The sequence below is a fragment of the Sapajus apella genome, unplaced genomic scaffold (assembly GCF_009761245.1).
Source record: "Sapajus apella isolate SASKATOON/1434 unplaced genomic scaffold, GSC_monkey_1.0 scaffold29, whole genome shotgun sequence".
Classification (NCBI taxonomy): domain Eukaryota; kingdom Metazoa; phylum Chordata; class Mammalia; order Primates; family Cebidae; genus Sapajus; species Sapajus apella.
The window spans coordinates 5,093,370-5,111,264 of record NW_022436969.1 but is presented as its reverse complement, the minus strand read 5'-3'; the positions used below and the strand labels follow the sequence as shown (position 1 = coordinate 5,111,264).

At 44.2% G+C, this 17,895-nt stretch overlaps 1 protein-coding gene across 2 annotated transcripts in view; it reads right to left on the bottom strand.

Moving 5' to 3' along the window:
• Positions 1 to 17,895, bottom strand: part of KCTD1 (potassium channel tetramerization domain containing 1) — a 208,210-nt gene that overhangs the window by 100,269 nt on the left and 90,046 nt on the right. The window contains exon 1 of one of the 2 annotated variants that reach the window (XM_032293142.1): positions 19 to 701. The exons of the other annotated variant lie outside the window; for it this stretch is intronic. The gene's annotated coding sequence lies outside the window, so the exon portion shown is untranslated. Of the gene's footprint in view, positions 1 to 18; positions 702 to 17,895 lie in introns of those variants that run through there. 2 annotated transcript variants of the gene reach the window in all.

Sequence of the window (17,895 nt, the reverse complement as noted above, 5' to 3'; positions counted from 1 at the left end):
GAAACACTCCCAACTTACCCTCTGGCGGAGAATTGCGCGGGCCCGGGCGGGAGAGAGGGAGGGCCGGCGGGAGGGCGGGACGGTCTCGCGTCTCTAAGTAATGCCCGAGGAGCAGTGCCCCTTCCACCGCCCCCTCATTGCCCCCCGGAGCCGGGGGATCGGGGCGGCGGCTGCGCCGGGCGGGCCGCGGGTGCTGCCGCGGGAAGGCCGTGTCTGGGGCCGCCCGGAGCGGAGCAGGCAGGTTAATGAGCAGGGTGGAGGAGGCTCGGCGAGGCCCCGCACCCTCTCGGCGCCCGCGGCCAGGGCGCAGCGGGCGAGGCTTGGGAGCGGGATGGGGCTGGCGGCGGCGACGGCTCCCCCACCTACTTGCTGGCGGCGAGGCGCGGGGGCCTGGGGCCAGCCGCGCGACTCCCAGCTCCCATTCCGACTCTTGCAAAGGAGCGAAACACGCCCCACGTCAGCCTCATCCCTTTCGACTTTTCCAACAGCCACATTTAAGCTGTCATTAAAGACCTGGGGCGCTCCCCGTAGGTCTGGGGCAAGTCCGCGCCGGTCCAACCAGCCCCGGGAAGGAGCGAGGGAGAAAAGACTGGGAGGGGCCGGTGGGAGGGGAGACAAGGGAAGAGGCGCTCGGGACCCCAGGGGCCTCAGGGACCCTTCCCCGCCCGCCCAGGGCGCCGCCCTCCCTGCCCCCGGGAGAAGTGACACAACTCCCTCCGGCGAGGCGCTCCACCCGGCTGGAGCTAAAGTCTCCCTAAGGCCCGTCCGGCAGACGGAAAAAGAGAACTTGGGTCTCCGCAGCCCCCGCCGCCGCCACAATTCGGCAATTCGGATCCGGAGCGCAGTCTCCCACAAAGTTTGCCAACCGCCATTCGTGCGCCCTCCGGGCTGCGCTGCCTCAGGCGTGCGGGGGCGGGCACCTCAGAAACTGGAAAAGCAGCCGAAGAGCTCGCCGGGTCCCGCTTTCCCATAGGAGACACTGTCCCACTTCCAGCCAAACGCCCGCCCCCGGCGCGCCCAGACTCCGGGCGCGTCCTTGCGTCGCTGCTTCCAGCTCTCCCGGCCCAGGGGCAGCGTCCGGGAGCCGTCCGGGACCTCGGCTGTTCTCTTAGGAGGCACAGCCCAGGCCACCTTCGGAGCTCGCGCTGCATCCTAACTTTCACCTCCTCCCGCAGCCCGCGTGTCCCCTGGCGCGCCGGCCAGCTGCGAGTCCCTGGGGTGAGGGGACCCGAGGGAGTCAGGTCCCCAGCAGCGCGCGAAGGTGTCAAGCGGTTCTCCTGAGAGGCGGCCTCGCCCGCTCCTCGGGTGCGTCCTCGAATTTGCCTCCAAGTCCGAATTCTCACAATTAGGCTGTGAGAGTTATGTCAACTGCCTGTTCCCCGCTTCCCCGGGCCTCTTGCCTTGCTCTCAAGGGGTTTATCATTTTACGCATCAATTGAAACCCATCCATCAATCTGTAATTTTTTTTTAAGGAAAAAAGAATGAAAGACCAGGTCTCAGGGTCGCGTGGGCTTCTGAGTGGGAGTTGACGATGTCTTTTTCTGCAGCTATCGCTGCTGGTCCTCCGTGTGCCTCCCTGGCCCTGGACGCCACCTGAGCGTTGGGGAAACCGCGCCAGGTGTGAAACAAGTTAGAGCAAGTCCCTGCCTCGCGGGCCGCCTCCGGCTCCACGGCGAAACACGCGCGCGCGCACACACACACACACACACACACACTCTCTCTCACTCTCTGTGTGTCTCTGTCTCTCTCTCTCTCTCTCTCTCTCTCTCTCTCTCTCTCTCTCGTCTCTCGTCTCTCGTCTCTCGTCTCTCTCATCCGCCCTGCTCTCCGCCGAGAACCGTCCGGGAATCTTCCCCGAGGTGCGGCTGGAGAGGTGGCCGGCTTTGTTCACAATGCGCTACCCTTCCCACCCGCCGTGGACACGTGCAGAAAGGCGTGTTCGTTTCTCCGAGGCTGCAGTGGGCAGCTAAGTTAATTGCACACTCGGACCCGCACAGACTAGCTGGCACACACTAGTCACACACGGCTACCTCCATAGGGCTGGGATGCTCCCAGATTTTCGAGCCGCGGTGCGGAGAACTCAGGTGGGCGCCGGGCAAGCTACCTACCCAGGGCTGTTACCCCACGGCCCTCGCCCTAAGCGCAGGGACCTGGGGGTCGCGCTGGCTTGGGGCTGCGCTCCCGGCTCGGCCAGGGACCCAGGCCCACGCTCCAACCTGGGAGCAGAGCCGCTCCCCAGGTCTCCCCACCTCGGCCGGCGGCGGGGTCCACCCACTTCCCACCAACTCCCCTCCCTACTGGGCGAGCTGCTTTGAATTGCTCGCAGTTTGCCGGAGGCGGTGTGCTGGGTAGGACGCTCCGGGAAACAAAGCAACCCAAAACAGCTCCCTGTTGACGTCAACTTATTTCCAGAAAAGAAAATAGTTTTGTGCTCCCAGGACAAAATACCCCCCAGGGCAGGTCTCTACTGGCAAAAGCCAGAAGAAGGAGATGAGGAATAGCAGAACCGAAAAAAACCTCAAGCACAAATAACTTTTATACGGACTTGGAAAAGCAGCAGATTCGGGTGCTGCTTGGACAGTTTGCAAACAACGGGCAAGACCCGAGCTTAAATTTGATACGAAAAACGCACCTTGGAAAGTATGCCTTGGCCTGATTATCGGATGACTGTGGATCTGCTTCGTTGCACCAGCTCCAGAAGAGCTACCAAGATGATTTGCCCGTAGGATACTTCATTAAATACTGGAAAAGACCTCTTTGGGCTATTATCTATAGGAGTCACTGGGAAGAACACCCAGAAAAACAGATATATACCTTGCTTCCCCTTGACAAAAAAAAAAAAAAAAAGAAAAGAAAATTGCTTAATTTTTAAAACCCAATAACACAAAATTACAGTGGAGTTCATAAAGTAGTTCAATTCCAAGTTTAATAAATGATCCCTTAAAAACATCCTGTGGTTCCAATACACTCGATTCCAAATTGAAAGAATCAAAAAAGCTTTCTTCTTATTTCTGTAGAGGCAATATTGGTTGTCGTTCTAACAGCCAGCATCCGATTCCTCTACTTGACCTCTCCATATCATCAAATCCATTCAGCATACCACCTTGACAACCAAAGTTGCCCGGTCACCCCTTTGAAAGGATGCTTTTCTTGTGCAGGATACATGACTTCTTTATAATCCCAGTACTACAGGGAACATTTATTGCAATTATTTAACTGTCAGAACTCTAAACTATGGTTAGATGTTTACAACTTTAACAAGATTCTCCACCTTTTGCAGGGTGTGGGTGTCTCTTTGTATATTTGTGCTTTTCCACTTCTCCGAATACTTGAAAATAGTGACCTGGTTATTTTGGGATGAAAAACTCCAAATGTTTCCCCCTCGATTCATAACCCAACTACTTCTATTTCAGGCCCACATTTTATGAAAGGTTATACTATACAGAAACTTATTCAGCTCTTCCTGCTTTTCGCTTCTAGTCTTCTGAGTATCATCTGTTAATATACTTGATATAGTTGCTTTTTATCTGCCTGTTTCCTCTCTACTAAAGCAAGGCACACCCTTGTGATTTCAGTCTGGTGCCTGGGGACATGGTGAGCACTCGTCATTTATAATGAATGAATGAAGGGAATCTGTGTTTGGTTAAATCCTACATTTAGCAGGGAAGTTTTTGTGAAAAATTAAAAACAACACGAATCTGAAGCTCTATATTAAAAATGAGGACAAATAGTAACTATAAGGCAACATTATTGTTTGCAAGTGAAAATGAATTTAATGGCTGCTTTAGATGAATATTTCCTTATCATTCCCTTTTTAGTGGAACATACTTTAGAAAGTTATTGCAGAAGTACGGTGAGAGACCTTTTCTCTCAGCAGAGTTAATGTTGGCCCTTCTGAAGGCAGATCTGGGGAATGGCAGTGTCTCTATTAAGAGAGGTGGGCTGGGGAGGATTTAAATTGTTAAATTTGAGAAATTTTGTGGGCTCTTGAGAGCAGAAGCCGGAAAAAGCATTTAGTTCATCACTTTAAAGACACAAATCAAAAGAGAAAGCCATACTCTCTTGATGTAATTACTAAGATTCATAAAGGGCTTTCAAGGCTAAATATGAATTCAAAAATTCACATTGAAACTATTTTGGCATATCTTGGTTTTAGAGTTTTCCTTTTTTTTTTTTTTTTTTTTTTTTTTTTTTTTTTTTTTTTTTTTTTTGAGGCAGGGTCTCACTCTTTCACCCAGGCTGGAGTGCAGTGACATGATTATGGCCCACTGCAACCTCAACCCCCTAGGCTCAAGTGATCCTCCCATCTCATCTTCCCAAGTAGTTAGGACTACAGGCTCACTCCACCAAGCCTTCCTAATTTTTGTATTTTTTGTAGAGATGAGGTTTCCCCATGTTGCCCAAGCTGGTCTTGAGCTCCTGGACTCAAGTGAGCCACCACCCCTGTCACAGAGTTTCCTTATTAATTCTGCTGAATTCAGCTGAAGATCATCTTGAGTAATGTTTTTTGAACTCAGACGAAAATTGAAGCCATGTAATCTAAGTCGACAAAGTGGAAGAAAAGAAAAATAACTCCACAACAGCAGAAATGTCTTATTTATTCCTGAATTTCCAGTTTATTTCCAATTCAGTTTCTTGGTATATTTTAGCAGGCTGACTGGCACATGATAGATACTCAACAAATATACACACATTTACATGAGGGGAGAAAGCTAACTTCAACAAAAGGTTATATACCAGAGTGGTGAAAAGCTCTCTCTGAAGCCAGTCTACCTGGCTTTGCCTCACCAGCCACCCTTTTCTATGGCTCAGTCCTGCCATTAATCTGGGTGATAATGATAACAGTCCCTACCTCTTGGGATTGTTTTGAGAATTAAATAAGTTGATATGCACAAAGCACTTAATACATTGTCTGGAACATTTATACACATTCAACCATTACTTCTTATTTATTAAGGCTCTATTGTTCCTCGATAACAAACAAACAAAAAAAAAAAACTAAGGCCAGAGAGGGTTAAAAAAAAAAAAGTTAAGACATTTGCCCAGGGTCTCCCAGACCTGATCAGGGCAGGCAAATCTAGTTTCACAGGCCATGCTTGAGCTACTTGACCATATTGAGCCTCTAGAAACCAAAGAATGAAGAGAGAAAGACAGAGAGAAATAAAAGAAAAGAAAAAAGAAGAGAAAAGAAAAGAAATGGAAGAAAGCGAAGAAAAGGAAGAATGAAAGAGGAAGGAAAGAAAGAATCTTCAGGGGAACATTTCAGAAAGAAAAAGAAGGAAGGAAAGAATGAATGAATCGTCAGGAGAACAATTCAGAAAGAAAGAGAAGGAAGGAAAGAAAGAAAGAAAAGAGAGAAAGAAAGAATCTTCGAGGAAACAATTCCCTACCATTAAAAAATGCATGTGTAATTGGATTTGGGAAACTTGGAAAGGCAGACTAGTATTTTGCCAAGGCCATGGACTGTGACACAACATATAAATGGACTGACGAACAGTGTCACCTTTGTCAATTGGCCACCTAAACACTGGTACACTTTTTCTTGGCTATTGGAAGTAGGGACTCATCCGTGTCTTAGAAGAAATGGCAGTGAAGAATTTAGAGACAAAAAGAACGCCCACAGATTCAACCAGACTAGAAAGAGGTGCTTTCTATTGAAATACTGGGCTATTCTAAATCTCCTGGGGCAAAGAGGGTATTCCCTATTTTTTTCTTCAATGCTTTGTCAAAAAACAGGTCAGAGTAAACTTAATGCAGTAACTGACAGGAATAGAATTTTTAGTTCCTAATTGCCACCTGGTAACAACAATTCTGGGTCTTTCCACCTAATAATCACTTACTTGTTTCCTAGGCTATTTGTAAAACAAATAATGTACGAGAGGAATGTAGTTTTCCATAAGTAAATTGTTTTTTTGTGGAGCCTAAAAGTGTACCATTTCTCATTGTTATAATATTCTGATCATGAAGCTTCACTTGGTTAATAAAGAAGTCAAATGTAAAGGTTGTCAAAATTAAATGAAAGCTAAAATTAAGAATGATAGTCATGTCTTTCTCTATCTTCTAGTTGTATACCTGTAAAAAGTATTTAAAGTGGACATTGGTCCTGTTATTAAATAAAAGTTTATTTCAATGTAATTGGAATACTAATTATGGTAGAAAAGGAGATAAAGGTGTGTGATAATATATCATGTAACAAATATGTATTTTTTAAATAATGGAAGAACTGCTTACAATGGTCTCACAATCTAAAGTATTCCTGAAACGATTTGCTGTTATTTTAAATAAAGTGGCCTATTAAATCAGTAAAAGCAAAACAAATAACAAAAACTTAAACACTTTCTACCCAAATATTGGTATGAAAATGTTACCCTCATCTTCTTCTACTGTCAATATCAATTAAAATAGCCTGTTACAGGAGAATAGCTTGAACCCAGAGAGTGAAGTTTGCAGTGAGCTGAGATTGCACCACTGCACTCCAGCCTGGGCAACAAGAGTGAAACTCCATCTCAAAAATTTAAATAAATAAGTAAATAAAATAGCCTTTTAAGAATGCAATTATTAGACAACCTCTTCAAAAGCCATGAAAATGTCTATATTCTTTGACCCACAAATTGATTCTAGAAGTTCATCTTCTTAGGAAATATCCTGTTTTATTTGTATTTTGGTAAAGATTGGTTTATTGCATCTAGGCCACTTGGACAAATGAATTTTGTGGTATATGTCACAAAATATGCTCTAGAACTACATTTCAGAATGTCTTAGAGACCTCTCTTTGTTCACAGAAGTTTAGAGAATAAGTATTTGTTGAATGGAGGAAGAAAGAAGTCCAGTTAGGGTAAAATCGTATCTTCTCAGTATCAGTTACCATTTGATGAATATTGATAATGACAGTGAAGATAAATGATATGTACTCAAAGGGCAAAACAAGATAAATCTTAAAGCTCGTATTTCAGTATCTTCATGACATTGAGAAAGTTTAAGGACCAAATTTTGAAGCTCTAGATATCAGAAATTGGTATCTGGGTGTATTGGGGCAATTCACAGGATGTGCGGAGGAGTGCCTCTGTACCTGCCCCGTGGCTGTGTTTCTAAATGAACTAAAAAAGAAAAAAAATCCCCTTTTAAATACCCAGAAGCACTAACCCACATTTTGAACTAATTGACTTACTTTTTCTTAGGAAAGCTTAATTTAACTGACAGGGGCACATGGGTTTATCTGAATATTTAAAGAAGCCCTGGGATGGGTTTGTTCTATTTCTTTAATTTGATGCTGGAGATTCAGGCTTTGCACCTGATGGAAGGAGACTGCCTTGGAGAGGGGCAGAGAAGCAGGAAACATTGTGACCTGGTCGCTCTATTTTGTGACCTAAGTTTGCAGAGCCAGGGCATGATTGCTCCCAGGGGAAGACTCACCATTCTTCATGTTTAGTCTTCCCACAGCCTGTCCCTGGATTAGGATACTCCAGGGGTCACATGGTGTCGTTACTTCCAATGAAACAAATTCCCCTGACATTGATTGCATCTGCTTGTTTTACAGTCTTTCTCTATAGCCCATTCCCTTAAACTAAAAAGCACAAAACAAAAATGTGGTTTATCATTCTTTTCTGATATGAAAGCAGTGTGTTCACTGGCAAAGATCTGAGAAGTCCAGAAATCTGGAAACATATATGCATCATGTTTCTTTCTTGCTAAGGTTTAATGAATGCTTGCTGTGGGCCTGGGCTTTTACGTTAACACTCTCAATTCCTTCTTCTATGTGAGGGTTGTTCCTATTCCTATTTCACACGCATAGAAGCCCAGAGAGCTTCAATAACTTGCCCAATCTCACAGAGCTAGTGAGGCCAGACTCTAGGTTACACACATTTTCTGAACCACTCACCAGACCAGGACCTTTCATTTCTTTTGCCAATGCCCAGAGACAACCACCCAAAGACATCTGGGTGTATTTCCATGAATTCAATCACATGCCATTTACCATTTAAGTACTACATACAGTATTTGAAAGTCTGTAATTCAAAATATGTAATCAGTGGATTTTTGGCAAACTCTGCCAAGCACCTGCTAAGAGGCAGGAAGGAAAGAAGATTCTCTCCAGGAACTACCTGACTCCAAGGAGGGGCAAATTTTCATTAAGTCCAAAATGGTCAATAGTGTTTCTTCTGTCAGTAGTGTTTCTTCTGTCTTTCTCATGGTTATCTTAGTGCAATCTGGTGTAGAAAACACATAAACTTATCCTTTATCCAACTCTGGGAAGTTAGTTGAACTGTCAGGGTTTGAAGATGAATTCCACTCCAGGTCTTTTTTTGCCATTCACATAGTGATACATACATAATACAGCTTTTAAATCAATGATCACTGAAATGCCCAGGAAAGTGTTTGCTGTGGTTACTGTCCCCAGTTCTGTGACACTTTGGATATTGTAAGTGCTTTTTAGACTTTAGCACCATGCTTTAGTGATCCACATGCTTTCTAAATTCACTACTAACTTTGCTTTCCTAGAATTGTTAGTTTTTAGATTTAGAGCCAGAAACAGAGATATATTAACTTTAGAGGGCATCCAAATTAGCTGAATTACCTGGAGAACTTGCTTAAAATATGCAGATTCATGGGTGCCAACTTCAGAGATTCTGATTTAGTAGCTCTTGGGTATGGCCCAGTGAGTGTATATTTGTAACACACAGCTCAAACAATTCTAATATTAATGTGACCACACTTCCAGAAACACTGCCTCAAAGTTCATATATTAAGCAATAAAATAATTTCCTCTCTAGTAATCATTCTGGGGCTATAAATTCACTTAAAAATTGAATGCAAGTTGTGAAACCTCTTCAGAAGATGCGCACACACACACACACACACACACACACACACACACACACAATTTTGCCTACCATTTCAGCAGAGATTGGAGTCAAGCCTGCATTCCTGAAGCTCTGTTGCTACCTGGTCTCCAACACCACTTTAATACATATCCTCCCCGGTCAAAGCATCATCATGGCTCCTTTCTTACTTCAGTTTCAAGTCCAAACTTCCAATAGTCTTGCCACTGTCTAATTTCTTGACATTCTGTGATTCATCTCCCTAATATGAGTCCAGCTCTCTGTTGGGGAAGACTGCAGAGAGTTCTGGAGAGCTCAGATGCCGGGAAGACATTTGGCTGGGAGTCCCCAGGACAGTGATTGTGGAACTTGAGTGTGTTTCCAAATCACCCAGAAGGCTTTTGAAGCACAGTGCCTACATTTCTCAAAAGAAGACATACAAATGGCAAACAGGCACATGAAAATGTGTTCAACATCATTGATCATCAGAGAAATGCAAACCAAAACTACAATGAGATACCATCTCACCCCAGTTAAAATGGCTTACATCCAAAAGACAGGCATTAACAAATGCTGGCAAGAATGTGGAGGAAAGGGAACACTTGTACGCTGTTGGTGGGAATGTAAATTAGTACAACCACCATGGAGACTAGTTTGGAGGTTCCTCAAAAAACTAAAAATAGAGCTTCCATACAATCCAGCAATCCCACTGCTGGGTATATACCCAAAAGATAGGAAATCAGTATACAGAAGACATATCTGCACTCCCAAGTTTGTTGCAGCACTGTTGACAATAGCCAAGATTTGGAAGCAACCTAAGTGTCCATCAACAGATAAATGGATCAAGAAAATGTAGTGTATTTACACAATGGAGTACTATTTAGCCATAGAAAAGAATGAGATCCTGTCATTTGCAACAACATGGATGGAAACTGGAGGGCATTATGTTAAGTGAAAGAAGCCAAGCACAGAAAGGTAAATATCCCATGTTCTCACGGAGATAGAGAATAGAAGAATGGTTACCAGAGGCTGGGAAGGGTAGTGGGGTGGTTGGGGGAGTGGTGGGAGGATTAATGGGTAGAAAAAAATTAGAATGAATAAGACCTGCTATTTGATAGCACAACAGGGGGACTATAGTTAATAATAATTTAACTGTACATTTTAAAATAACTAAAAGAGTATAATTGGATTGTTTGTAATACAAAGGATAAATGCTTGAGGGGATGGATACCCAATTTTCCATGATACGATTATTATGTATTGCATGCCTTACCAGAATATCTCATGTACCCCCAAAATACACACACCTACTATGTACCCACAAAAAAGAAAAGAAGAGAAGAGAGAAGAAAAGGAGTGCTGGGTTCACCCCCAGAGTGTCTGATTAGGCCAGTCTGGGTTGAAGCTGAGGATGTGCATGCTTTCAGGTGATGATGATGCTGCTGGTTCCCGGACCCCACTGTAAGAACCACTGGCCTAGAAGAGGCAGATACACATCCCCAGAGGGAAGAGTCAGCATGGCAAAGGAGGAATGGAGGGGCTAGGGATCATGAGTGTGGAGCCTGGTGAGCCTCTCTGGGTCCATTCAGGTGGGCTGGGGGGTCAGAATCTTTTTTGTGGCTCCCATAAAGTGAGGAGGGCTTTTAAATGGCCTGAAGCAGAGTGGGCTCAACCCTAAAATATCAACTTCCTTTCCAATGGGGAAATTCCTCCTTTCTCTTCCACTGATCTAAATTGTTTTGATTCTTTAAGGCCCAGCTCCGAATCCTATGTCTCTAGGAAGGCCGAAACAGTGACCTTCTGCTGCAGGATGCGATGGCCATGCCCTTTTGCCAGCGCCCTTCACTGGTGCACTCTCCCTTTGGTTGCAAGCTCTCAGGGCTGCCTTTGGATTTCTTCCTTCTACTCTCGCTCCTTGGGGTTCCTTCTCTTTGGGAGGCTTCACATTGCACGTGATTCTCAACATTGGCTATAACTTAGAATTACAGGGGAGCTTTTAAAAATTTAAACACTGCAGAATAATTTAAGAAACAAATGTTAGCCCTTGCCACCTTCCCCCCACCAGAAAACAAAACAAAACAAAACAAAACAAAAAAAAACAGATAAAATGTGGCAACCTTTTTTTAAGTGTTTAAGGTAGGTCACATGGGTGTTCATTCTCACTACTTTTGTGTATGACATTCTCACAACAAAAAATATTTATCAATGCCAGATCCCACCCCAGATTTCTTGAAATAAAAGCTACTGCAGCCACTGTGAGCCCTCCCCGCAAAGTTCCTTGTATATGCTTTGGTATTCTGTTATTAAATTACTTCTTTTTAATCCTTCATCAGGCCTCTCCAGTGGTTCTTGCCATTGGCTGCATGTTAATATCACCTGGAGAACTTGCAAAAAATACTGATACCCAGATCATTTTCCAAAAGAACCACATCGAATAGGTCTGGGAAGTGGCCTGGGCATGGGGAACTTTTCAAAGTCCTGCAGCCTATTGTAATGTGCAACTAAGATTGGGACCCACTGCCCTTAGACTGACACCCATTCACACATGTCTATTCAGGGGTCCTCAATATCAGGTGTGGCAGGGGGTGGCAAACAGTGTGTTCTGGTTGTCTGTGAACCTGCAGAAATTATATTCAAAATGTTCTGTAGGTGTACATCTGTATATTTTTCTAGAATTAAATCCATGGCTTTCAACAGAATCTTAAAGGAGTCTGTGACACAAAATAGTTTAAGAAACATCCACGTGGGTGTAGAGCAATAATCATATGCATCCTCTATTGTTGCTAGAAGGGTAAATGGTACAGTCTTTTTAGAGGACATTTTGGCATAGCTATCAGTGGTAAAATGCACATCCCTTTCAACCCAGTAATTCATTTCTAGAAATGGGCTGCACACAAAGATATATGTACAAGGGTGCTCTTGAAGCATTATTTGTAATAAAGAATCATTGGATACAACCTACCTTCAGAGGCGGATGGTGAATAAATAAATTATGTCTCATCTATTCCACAGAACACTATTTATAGATAGAAAGAATAATGTATGTTTGTAGGTGCTGAGTGCAATGGTCTCCAAAACATTTTATCAAGCAAGTAAAGAACATTAATGAAAAGTAGAAGCCCACTTGCTGAAAAAAAACAAAAAACCCTGACCTAAAATGATATATACATATTTAACAAACGTAACCGCAGTGGAGAAAAAAGAAAACACATAAAATCATTTACAGTGGTGACTTTGGGAGAATAGAGTGACACTGAAGGACTTTAACTTTTTTTTTTTTTGAGACAGAGTCTTGCTCTGTCACCCAGAGATCTTGGCTCACTGCAACCTTCGCCTCCCGGGTTCAAGTGATTCTTCTGCCTCAGCCTCCTGAGTAGCTTGAATTACAGGAATGCACCATCATGCCCGGCTAATTTTTTGTACTTTTAGTAGAGATGGGGTTTCACCATGTTAGCCAGGATGGTCTTGATCTCCTGACCTCGTGATCCACCCACCTCGGCCTCCCAAAGTGCTGGGATTACAGGCATGAGCCACCACGCCCGGCCCGGGACTTTAACTTCTTATACTCCATACTTCGGTATTGTCTGAATTTTGCACCATGAGTATGTGTCCCATTATTGCTTATTTAATAGGAAGTGGGTCCATGTGCTGTCACCTCTGAACTCTCTCCCCATGGCCTTCATTGCTCTGTTGAGTGGCCCATGCCTCCAGATGCCTATTGTAGATATATGTTCTGGGTCTCTCTGCATGTCAAGCAGGACCTCCAAACCCGGTAGCCTAAAACCAAAACAATGATCTTCTTACCACCCCCACCCTCTGTTCTAGGTGTTTCTGTTACAGTGCCTGCCACACCTCAGACCTTTCTAAGGACACTGCCTTGCTCACAGTCACTGATGAAGGGACAGATCTGTCAAGCCAAGTGGTCCATCACATAACCAGCAACTATAATGGACATGCCCAACGATGGGTCCCTGGGCAGCCAATCTCTGGGCTAACTAGAAGGCTGGATTGAAACTCCTGAACCAAACAGTCTCTCTTTTTCTAGGAATCAGGATCAGAGTAGCCAGTAGTTAGAAGAAAGGGGACAGGGCCATAGAAGCAGCCTAGTCTCATACTGGTATGAGTACCTGCTGAGGGCCTGGGGCTGTTCCGTATCCAGACCCACTGTCTGGCCTCCAAGGAGTCTCACTCTCCTAGAATGCTGATGTTGGGTTTGAATGAGGTTCCACTTCCTTTTTCATCCCACCACATCCCTACAGTTAATCATCCCTGTCTTAAATTTCTCTTGCTTACAACCAAGAAATCTTAACTATGCCTTTGCCCTCTGACCAGGTGCAACTCCCAAATCTCAGACTCAGAGAAAGGTACTACGAGCCACCCTGTATCCATAATTGAAACCTGGACAATAACCGATCCTCCTTCTCACTCCTTCTTAGACTCCACTGAATTGTTTTTGAGATAGGGCTACCCAGGCTAGACTCCAGTGGTGCCATCTCAGTTCACTGTAACCTTGACCTCCCAGACTGAAGCAACTTTCCCATCTCAGCCTCCCAAGCAGCTGGGACTACAGGCACACATCACCATGCTCAGTAAGTTTTAATTTTTTTGTGTGTGAAGACTGGGGGTGGTGGGGAGGCAGGGTAGTCTCCCTATGTTGCCCAGGCTGGTCTTGAACTCCTGGGCTTAAGTGATACTCCTGCTTCAACCTCCAAAGGTGCTGGAATTACAGGCATGCACCATCACACCTGGCCTCAAGATTTGTTTTTAAATCCATCTATTATGTCTTCATCCAAAGGCTGATTAACAGTCTTTTCCTTTGTATTAATATGCGTGGGCTACCATTAACGAAATACTATAGACTGGGGGGCTTAAACAACAGAAATTAATTTTCTCACAGTTCTGGAGGTTGGAAATCCATGATTAAGGTGTCAGCAGGATTGTTTCCTGGTGAGGCTTCTTTTCCTGGTTGTAGATGACCTCTTCTCTGTGTAAGAGCCTGGAGAGTGCTCTCTAGTATCTCTCTCTTCTTAGGATCACATCAGTTCTACCAGATTAGGGCCCACCCTTATGCCCTTATTTAACCTTAATCACCCCTTTAACAACCCTATTTCCAAATAGAGTCACACTGCCGGGTTAGAGCTTCAGCATGTGAATTTGGGAGGAACACAGTTTAGTCCATGACACTCTCCAAATCTGCTCCTCCTGCTTTATTTCCCGTCTCTGCAATGCACCCAAGCTAGGAACTCTGTAGTCCCCTTCCTTGCTCCCTCTCCTTTATGTAAAATCCGCCCCATTCGGTTCGTGCTCTTCGGTTCCAATGGCATCACACTAATTCAGGCCACTTCTGCTGTTTAGTGATGCAGCAGACAGAGTAGAAGGTGAGACTGGAGGCAGCACCACCCATGGGAGTGTGAGCAGCCTGCAAACATGTCCAGGCTGAGTTTAGTCTCTGGTCCTTGGTCCTCTGTATCCTTTAACTTAGGCTGTTGATGTAAGTTTCTTTTCCTTAAAAACCAACAAACCAAACTATAACATATTCCCTGCCTAGTCCTTTACGGGGGTCCACCACTCTCCAAAACCAACCTCGCCCTCCAGCTCTTCCTTGCAAACACTTGTCTCTCATCCTACCTTGGCACTTGTGCCCTTGGCCATACTCTTCATCTCCTGGCTCCACAACTCAACTCCCAGTGATCTTTTGGGAATGGTTTCACATGTTACTTTCTCTTGGAAGCATTCCCTGACTTCAGCAGTCCTGGGCTTCCCTTTCTCTATAGCAAGAGAGTGCAGCATAGTGGTAAGTGTATGGGCACTGGCACCAAACAACTTGGATTCCAATTCTGGCACTGCCACTTGTGTGTTATGTGACCTTGGGCAAAACGCTCACCTTATTGTTTGTAGAATAGGGGACTGCTGTGAGGATTAATGAGTTAATATGGATCAAGAGCTTAGAAGAGTGCCTGTTAAGCGCTCATTCATATTAGCAATCACCATGATCCTGCCTTGGTCACCTCAGCCACTGAATTGTGAGTCTTCCAGTCTTAGCTCAAGTCCTCTGAGGCACCTTCTCTGGCTCCGTATGGCAGATCTCTCCTTTGGTTTCCCAGGACTTTGGACAGACCCATGTTTTAGAAGTTGCATGTACTATAATTCCTATTTTTCTTCTTAACCAGACTCCTTAGGCTTCATTCAAGGAGAGGTGCTTATTTATTATTATTGTTATTATTTGCATTCACATTGCCTAGCGTAGTTACTGGCACATAGAAGGTAGTCAACAAATGTTTCTTGCATGTATTGTAATTGTGAATGTACATGCCTGTATCACCCATTAGGCTGTGAGCTCCTTGTATCCATTCATTTTTCGCACAGGGAGAAGGACTGGAGTGCTAACTCAGACAGGGCATGGGCTTGGAGCCAGATAGCCTCACTGAAGTCAGGCAGTGCTACTTTCTGGGTGTGTAACCTTGAGCAAGTCGCTTTTCCAGTCTCATTCTGATTAACTCAATCCATAACCCCAGCCTGGGATCTAGCCTCACTGCAGCGTGCTTTGTATCTGGAACCTCAGTGCCCATCCATGTCCCAGGCCTTTCTCCAGACAGCTCCCCTCTGCCTAGGATGCCCTTCCCTCTTACACACTTGATACAGTCCTAGTTATCTGTTAGGACCCAGCTCACGCATGTCTTTGAGGCTTCTAGAAAGCCATCTCTGACCTTTGTCCTATGGTAATACTTCTATATTATTTTATTATAATAATGTCTTCCCAGCAAGGCTACTCTGTGTGTGTGTGTGTGTGTGTGTGTGTGTGTGTGTGTAAGAACAGTGTGTGTGTAAGGCCAGGCACAGAGGCTCATGCCTGTAATCCTAGCACTTTGGGAGGCTGAGGTGGGCAGATCACCTGAGGTCAAGAGTTGGAGTCCAGCCTGACAAACATGGTGAAATCCCATCTCTACTAAAAATACAAAATTATTCAGGCATGGTGGTGCATGCCTGTAATCCCAGCTACTCAAGAGGTCAAGGCAGAAGAATCGCTTGAACCTGGGAGGCAGAGGTTGCAGTGATCCAAGTTCGTGCCATTGCACTCCAGCCTGGACAACAAGAGCCAAACTCCATCTCAAAACAAACAAACAAACAAACAAACAAACAAACAGTTCCAAAGGGTCATAAACACAGCCTGCAATATGTATTCAAAGCCAGGCAAACAGGAAACACCACAAAGCATCAAAAGAAAAGAGATACTTGACTAAATCCTAGGCTAAAATGATGTTAGTCAGGTCTTCTAAAAAGTTAGACTAACTTTTCTTTAAAAAGTACCTATTATGTATAAAATGAGAGGGAAGGAGGTGAAGAATTCATTAATATTGGGAAGATCCTTTGAAGGCAAAGACTGCAGGGCGAGAGTGCTAAGGTGTCGGATTACTGTGTAATTAGGGATCAGTTCTGTTCCAGATCGTCTCTATCTCTGGCAGAGTATCCCTTTATTTTTGCAAACAATTGAATTCTTTCATTCGTAACCTTTCCCTTTATATGGAGGTGGTTCTGAGGGGATTCATCAAAGAGCTTGGAGATCATCAGCTGAAGCAGGTTGTCTTTATATACCATGTTATGGAAATGAAATCTTTATCTCCCTTTCTGTTTTTAAAACAGGATTTAAATTCTGTCTTTGAAAATGAAAGCCTTCCCAGAGTATACTCTGGAACTTAAGTCTCTGAGAGATATAAACCCATCAAGAATGCTCAATGGTACATTGATAAGTTTTTCCTTTTCACCTGCAAGAAAGAAACTTGTATTTCTTTTTTAATGACTTTCATTTTGTGGACATTAGTTTGATTCTTCTGGGTCCTAACTTACTTTTCTGGATGAATTAGACTGTCTTTAATTTGCTGCTTGATGCTTGTGTGGGAGTGAGCCATGCTTTGTTTCCAGAACTTCTTCCCTGTGGGATGTTGAGGTGTTAGTGCCAATTTTTTTTTTTTTTTTTTTTTAAAGAAGGATGGAAGAGTCAAGTTTAGTACTAAGGATTAACTCAGCAGTGGTTGCTAAACTCTTTGAAATCATTAGATGAAAAGCAAAAATAGATCTGTACTAAGTATATATATCATTGTTATTTTTGTTATTATTGTGGGGATTTTCCATTCAGAAAGTATATTATGACTGGACAATTTTCTCTCCAGATTTATGATGTTAAGTTTTGTTTAGGAAAAATGTGTTTCTTTGACAAGTACTTTTTACTTTTTACTTTTTTTTTTTCTTTCTCAAGATAACTTTCTTGTCTTGGTAGAAGCTGAACCTCACAGGATTCATTGTATCCAGGCACTGTGTTCAGTGCCCACCACAGACCCCAGCACACAGTAGGGACCGATTTGTTGAACTGAATTGAATCTAATGGCTTGCCATTTTGAAATGGTATCACATAGCTGTAGTTAAATATTGTTTCCTCATTAATGAATTTCATGCAAGATTTTGGCATTTTTAACCATTTTCTTTTTGAAATTCCAATTCTCCAGGTTTCATGGTCTGTCCAAGGATTCTAGCACTGTATCTGTGACCTAGGTAGGGAGAAGGAAGCCAGATTCCATAAGGACAGTTTCTGCCCAGGCTTCTGCCCCGTGTTTTCCCTGGCTGTACTTCCCACCCCACCAGCCCACACCTGCACTGCAGAGGCACGGGACCAGTTCCACCCAACACCTTCTGGCTGTCCTGAAATAAACCGACAGAACTTGCCACTCCCGGTACACCACCAGGCTCTGAGTTGGTTAACAATTCGCTGAGAAGACAGCTCTAGAATTGCTTCTGCCTACGAAGGGTGAGGATGGGTATACGTAAGAGATTTCCAACTTGACAAATCCATTTGAGAAGGCTGAATTTGCAGTTTGATGGAGTTTGTTCAAGGAGCATCTGTATGAACATTCTGCTGGAGCAGCCTGCGGACCGAAATTCACAAGGCTGGCACTTCGAGGTTCAACTTGATTCTACAGGCTCTGTGGTCTCATCCCAAAGTCACAACCCACACAACTGGCATTTTCCCTGGTGGCTTGGATTAGACAATAATCTCCCAAGCTTTACTTCTGAGGCAAGATCT